This window comes from Octopus sinensis, linkage group LG1, assembly GCF_006345805.1.
Source record: "Octopus sinensis linkage group LG1, ASM634580v1, whole genome shotgun sequence".
Classification (NCBI taxonomy): Eukaryota; Metazoa; Mollusca; class Cephalopoda; order Octopoda; family Octopodidae; genus Octopus; species Octopus sinensis.
Window position 1 is genome coordinate 121,484,500 of NC_042997.1, and position 7,500 is coordinate 121,491,999.

A 7,500-nucleotide genomic window follows, 5' to 3' on the forward strand; every position below is an offset into this window, starting at 1 on the left:
ATATTGCACCTCCAGTTACCATAGCTTTAATGTGTACCAAATGGGTCTTGGTACACCCTCTTTTCCTCAAGCTGCTATATCCTTCAGTTGACTCAAGGCTGACGATGGTGAACTGACAACTCTGTTCTTGAAATTTAATAAGCACTTAAAACAATTACCGAATGCATGCTACATATTACATGGCCTTAATCATTTGATTTCTTATTAGCCACAAGGGCCCCAAATAAAATTGAGCCTGGCGGAGTTTGAACCCAGAGCGCAATGAGTCAGAACAAATACTGTGAAACCATCTGTCTGACGCTCTAACGACTTCGCCAATCCGCCGCCTGTGGCCATAATCATTTGAGAATAGCAACTGTCTGCACAAGAAAATGTGTTTCTGATTTCATTGTTCCACGAGAAAAGACTGTGATACTTTTCTTATTAGGCCTGATTCATTCTTGTTAGACGCGATGTTAAGCAACAAGAAACAACTACAATTTTTTTGTGAATAAAATAGCTTTTATATGTTTAAGAAATTCAAGTTCATGGGTGCTCAGTACAGCATCCGTGGACTATTTATCGCCTTCTTGACTCAAAAGACTCGTTTTCAAAAAGATTTTCACGTCAACAGGGATAATATATAAGGTACAACAAAATAAATGAATAAAATATATCTTGTTTGATGACCTTATTAGATGCATCCTATTCCATCTTCAAATATATGACCCAGGGTGACTTTTAAAGAATTTTACCTTTTTTCTTTATTGTCTTTTTCTTTTTTTTTGAAAAATATGTCTTAAATGTCATGGAATATGCCATGGTTATAAAATTAAATTGTTAACAGCCGTTACATTTATTTTTATTTTCTTAAAGTATTTCTGTAAGTTTGCGCTATTGGAGCCGTTTCAACGAAATAATATAATATAGAAGGAAAAAAACGTAATTTTAAACTACAGGTAACTTCATATTTTACAAAAGTTTAATATTTGGCTTGAAACCAATACAAAAAAAAAACTTTTGTAAATGTTTTTTCTTTTTTTGAATTATTATGTAAGTTCTAATATATCAAGAAATTTTGAACTTATTCTCGTAACTAAAACTTTTGTTGTTGTGAGCCAAGCAGCTGGGTTCCGAAATTGTTCTTCGAACAAATCTTTGAGCAAACTGTTCACGATAAATATAGCTTCTCTAGAGAAACCGGTGCCAGTGTGGACTTGTTTCATCATTTTGTACATGTAGATGGAATGACTTTCCATCCTTCTTCTCTTTATTTTGTCGTCTGTGGCGGCAGGATAAGCAGCCGAAGCCTTGCACGCCTTCTTGGCTCCTTTCCAAGCGGTCGCTGGTGCTGCTGGCATAATGTCAATTGCACATCTTGAATAAGGGACCAGTACTGTAACAACTTAGGTTTCAAGGGTCCACAACTGCTCAATATTCTACCAGACAACCTCAAAGATTTGTGAGAAGTCTTCAAAGAGCACACCTCGGTAGTAAGATCAGGCTGAAGAAGAGGTATCTGTCACGAGATATGTTTGTGAAAAGATGCAAGCCTGTGGCATGCAAGCTGGGTATCTTTGGCACCAGGTAAGTGTGACCGGATCAAGAAGAAAAGGTTCTACCCAGATGGCTGGGTGTCTGTCCTTCGACATGATCCATATGTAATATTTTTAAACTTGTCTTGGTAAAATTCAGTGTTTATAATCTCATCCGTAATTTCATTCGAAATTTTTAACCGTGTAAAGCTACTTCTGCCTTTATTTTTGTCTGTCGTTTTTTGTCCCCTCTTTGTAAATGCCTAAATTGCAAATTATATGAAATAATCTGAAATACCAGATGATGAAACCAATACGAGTGAGAAAGCACAAAGAAGAGCAGCTCCCTCTAACTCACTAAAAACAATACAGAAAAGAAACTGAAGCTCACTGAAAAGCAATGCTCCAGCATGGCCCTTGCTACTGGATGTAACCAGTAAAAGATAAGAGATAACCAAAATACATAATTCTTTTTTCTTTTAACAGTTATTGAACAGATATAAAACTCATGATAATCACGAGTTTCATTTGGGTGTGGGGAATAGGTTTTTCATATATCTTCAATGCACGCCATGGCGTTTCAGCAAAAGGATTTCCACCAATATAGCTTTGATCTGCTATCTTTTACTTGCTTCAGTCATTGGAATACGATCGCGCTGGGATACAGCCTTAAAGGGTTTTAGTCGAATATATAGGCCCCCTCACTTTTAAAGCCTGCTACTTATTCTATCAGTCTGTTTAGCTGAACTGCTATATAAGAAGGACGCAAACAAACCAACAAGGGTTGTCAAGCGGTAGTGGAGAAAGTACAGGCTCTAACACATACACACACGGATACACACCCATATGCGTGTATACATGTATATATATATATATATATATAAATAGGTTGCTTGGCCGCATACCGAAAAATTAGAAATAGCAGTCAAGACTGTTTATTTCTATTTTCTACAAGTGGGACTCCACACACGACATATCCCTGTAATTCACATATGCAAAACAGAAGGAATAAATAACGAAAACAAAGTCTGGCGGTTATTTGCGAACATCATGTTTCTGGATTATAAACATATTGAATATATATTTCATATATATTTTTAATATATATTTCATATACATTACATATATATTTCACATCCGTCATCGGCGCAACTCTCCATTGAAATAGATTTATCAAATGCTACGTACCTCGAACCTTCTGATCATGCGACATCAAAAGAGTTGAAGAAAGCGAGCATGGGTTAAACCTAAATAGACAGTTGAATTCGTAAATCTTCCCTCCAAAATTTTGCCATGCGCATTACAAAAATAGTTCCTTAGAGGTAGAAACTATGGGTTGTCGTAATCTCGGGGGAGATTCAGCGTGACACAGTTTACGCTGAATTAAAATACAGGTACAACAGAAACAGGAAGTTAGTGAGAGAAAACTGTGGTGAAAGAGTACAGCAGGGTTCACCACCAACCCCTGCCGGAGCCTCGTGGATCTTTAGGTGTTTTCGCTCAATAACCACTCACAACGCCCGGTTTGGGCATCGAAACCACGATCCTACGACCGCGAGTCCGAAGCCCGAACCACTGGGCCATTGCGCCTACACGCTGTTTGCAGTAGCGCATGGAAATAAGGTGTGTGGCATGTGATCATCGCATTGACCATGGCAGAAAACTGAGCAGAATAGTGCATGGAAATATGGTGTGTGGCGTGTGGTCGTCGCATTGACATGACAGAAAACTGAGCAGAGAATCTGCATCAAATTGTACCAAAAGCTTAGTAATACTGGCTCAGAGACCTACGCAAAGTTTTCAAAATGTTTTTATCATTCATGATGCAAACAAGAAGACCTTATGCAACTGAAATCCGAGTGTCTTTTTGGTCAGCTGAAAGCAGTTTTGGCACAAACTTGGCAAACATGTATCTCATACACAAATCTTCCGTGATAATGAACTGAACTGAACCGTAATAAATCTGTACATCCTCTGATAACTCACGGATGAGGATTCGACGATTTCCCCTCACAGCTGCATGCACATCTTCGATGGTTTTCTCAGTTCTGCTCCTTGCGAGTCTCCTAGAAAATTCGTAAATATCGACCATTTTCGGCCATCTTAGAAACGTCTGAACCACTCGTACACATGTGTGTAGCTCATACACTCCTCACCATACATTTTCTTCAACTTTTCGTTGGCCTCTGAGCAATTATCGCCATGACAATTTCCTGTGTCATGGTCATAGTGATGATCACACGCTACACACCTTCCTTCCAAGCACTGCTGTATACAGCGGAAGTGAGCTAGGACGTTAAAACTTAATGTGCATGCACAGCAGAGTTCGAGGTTAATCTTTGCCATGTGGTTTAACTCTGCGGACTCCTGCTTCGTTACTATGGGAACAGTCCAGATGCTTATTGATCAGACCTCGTATATATATATATATATATATATATATTCGGTATGTGGTAAGGCAACTCGTTGCTAAACCCTTATTGCTTAGTATATATATATATATATATATACACGCATATATATATATACATACACACACACACACACCACACACACACACACACACACACACACACACACACACACACACATATATATATATATATATATATATATATATATATATATATATATATATCTTCCGTCTCCCAAATTCCCTCAGAAGGCATTAGTCGAATCCGGGCTGCAGTAAAAACACTTGCCTATACTACTACCTGTTGTTCTGTGTTGATTTTTCTTTCTGAATATGTCATTTATAAGGCCTGAAATATAGGATGATAGGGTAAGTTGATTACATCGGCTTACGTGTTCAACTGGTACCTATCTGATTGACCCCGAAAGGATGTAAGTTTAAACAGACCCGGCGGAATTCGCACTCAAAAAGTCAAACGAAAAGCGGATAAGCATTTTTCTCGGCATGATAACGGTTCTGCCAGCTCACGGACTTTATGTCATTTATAATAGAATGTCAGTAACATTAAAGAAAAAAACAGGCAAAAATATCATTACAATAATAAACGGAAATAGCAATTATTTTGCCGTAATGATTAAAGCGAAATACCCGTGTTTTATTTACCGCGTAAATATCGCTGCTCCAAAGCGAGACAATGTTTGAAGATATTTTAATAGCTTTCATAAAACACAAACATCAAAGTTTCATGCAATTTCGGAAAATGAGAAAAGCAAAGAATTAATTTCAAGTATGAACAACAAACGATCACTTTCAAAATCTTTGATTTGTTAATATGGCATCATTTCGTGTCGAAGGTCCGGAATTGACAAAGAAAGATTTTTCTGGAAGCTGCTGACTTAGAATTTGTAAATTTTAAAATTATAGTAGATGTGATGGATGCAATAAATGAGTAATTGCTTACAAAGAATACAGAAAGTAGAAAAACGGGAATAATATTTGGGGATAATATTGAAAGTATTAACCAAAGAATTCGATAAAGATACTTCAGCGTGCGAATATTTCTCACTTCAAATGGGTGATTCAAGAGATATTATCTATGTTGCACACACAAATATGCATTTGTATTCAAATGGCATTTGAGAACTGCATTTTTAAGAAGTGATTTATTATAAATTTCGCTATCTCGAGGTAAAACTCGGAAAAAAGGACATTTAAGAACCATTTAAAAAAAAGAAATGGCCACTATTGACTACTTCAGCAGTTTGTATCAATCACTGCAGATGATGGACCAAGGATTATAGCTTGTAAGAATGATTTATTTTGCTTTTGAAACAAGTTCACGAATTTCCTAAATTTATTTCACAATATTGGCGCAGTGTGGCTACGTGGTTAAGAAGCACGCTTTGCAACTAAGTAGCTTTGGGTTTCACTTCGAACTGCGTGACACAGTGGACAAGTGTTTTATACTATAGCCCCGGTTCGAATGATACGTTATGACAGAATTTTTAAAGCAGAAAAGGTACAGAAGCTCGTCGTATCTATGCGTGTAGTCATTGTGCTTGATTTTGGTCTCCCTACGACTTGGCAACCGGTATTGGTTTGTTTATGCTCAGGTAATTTGCGTTTCGGCAAAAATCCAATAGAATAAAACCAGATGTAAAAATTTAATTATGAGTATCAGTTTGATCGACTAAACTCTTCAAGGTGGTGCCAAAGTATGATCACCGTCCGGTGATACGAAACGAGTAAATGGTAAATTACTGGAAGACAGCAACAATGATTAAAAAAAAACTCATTAATTTTTATTACAAATTGTGAAATCCTCAATAGGGCCAAGCTTTTTCCACGACGTTTATTTAACAGTGCCATGGAAGACACCGATTCTAATCATGTCAATTTGCAGCTGCATCCCAAAATCCGTTAAGTAGAAGATCCTAAGACCGAAATCAAAAGGGTTTTTTCACTTTTTCTCTTTTTGTTATGTAAAATTAAATTGATTGTTAGAGTGAAGATTTTTAACACGTAGCAATTCTGCCAAATGAGATTTTATTCTGAGATATAAAGTGAAAGCAAATAAGTAGTGAGGTGATAAATTTTGTAAGCGTTTTCACAACAAAATAATGATAATTATTTTCCAGTTTAAGAAAGCGATTAGCCAAGTAATTAAGCAAACACTCTTGCAATCGAAATTACCAAGTTAACAAAAATTGACTAGATGTTATCAAAATTTGCCATTTATATAGGAATTTTAGAAACTATAAAATAAGAATTTAGCTGCCATTTCCAAGATGTTGGTTAACTACAAACGGCATTTATTCATGCCCCTTCAGCGATATTGATGCAGAATAAACTGCTGTAAAAGGAGAGGTAGTGTCAACTATATTTCAACGGATATAGAATATCAATTAATAGTGCTACAAAATTTCATTGATTCAAAAAGAAGGCACCAAGATTCTGTTGGGGGATATTTAGACTCAGATGAGAAATACCCAAGTATAAACACTGCAGCCTTTTTACTGAATGCAACATTATTCTTATGCATGAATGTAAGAAAATATAAAACAAGAAATACGCTAACAAACGAGTACCTATTGTTGCCAAACAGGTATTGAACTATGAATATTTAGTTAACAATATGCTATACAAGCGTGCACATAATTGATTTTCAATAAATCATTTTCTTTTTTTACTATTCTCACAAATAAACGCATGTAATGTAAATAATTGACGTGCAACTGAGACACGATGCTTTCGGCTTTCTTGAACTGAATGAAATATTGCGTTTTCCGATTCCATTTTAACAAAAATATTTCTTCTGCCAGTAAAAACTTCTGAATATTCCTACAAGAAAAAAAATTTCTCTTCTTTAATTGCATTTCTGGAGTTAAGGCGAGGCTCAAACGCACGGCAGGGGTAAGGTATTCGCACGGCTGCTAATGAATATATTGTCGTGAATCATTCCATTTAACCACATGAAAAATAAGTAAATACAAAAAGAAGTCAGAAATGTACTTAAAAGTCTTTTAATCCTTCTACACTGTCTTGTCTAAATAAGAGACATAATCTATTCAATTCTGCTTTGCCATTCTTAATAAATACTCTTTCTTTATTCATTGGCATTTGACAGGAAGAATCGTCGGTGCATCAGTACAGTGGAAAAATATAATTTCAGGATTATATTTGCTGCCAAATCTCCGCTAAAGTGGGTTTGTCATGTACTTGAGTCTCCTACTTGTTGATGATGAAGGGCCATTCTTCTTGTTTTCTGTAATCTTTACGACATATATTACATTTAATTATACTCTTACTCACTCTTTACTCTTTTAATTGTTTCAGTCATTTGACTGCAGCCATGCTGGAGCACCGCCTTTAGTCGAGCAACTCGACCCCAGGACTTATTCTTTGTAAGCCTAGTGGTTATTCTATCGTTTTCTTTTGCCGAACGGCTATGTTACGGCGGCGTAAACACACCAGCATCGGTTGTCAAACGATGTCGTGGGGACAAGCATAGACACACAAACACATATACACACATATATTTATACATATATACAACGGACTTCTTTCTGTTTC

At 36.4% G+C, this 7,500-nt stretch overlaps 1 long non-coding RNA gene across 1 annotated transcript in view; it reads left to right on the forward strand.

Moving 5' to 3' along the window:
• The window catches only part of LOC118766377, a 16,575-nt gene extending 9,114 nt beyond the window's left edge, over positions 1–7,461 (forward strand). The window contains exons 2-3 of the long non-coding RNA XR_005002313.1: positions 2,770–2,772; positions 7,434–7,461. This is a non-coding gene — a long non-coding RNA (uncharacterized LOC118766377). The remainder of the gene's footprint in view (positions 1–2,769; positions 2,773–7,433) is intronic.
• The last annotated feature ends 39 nt before the right edge of the window (positions 7,462–7,500 follow it).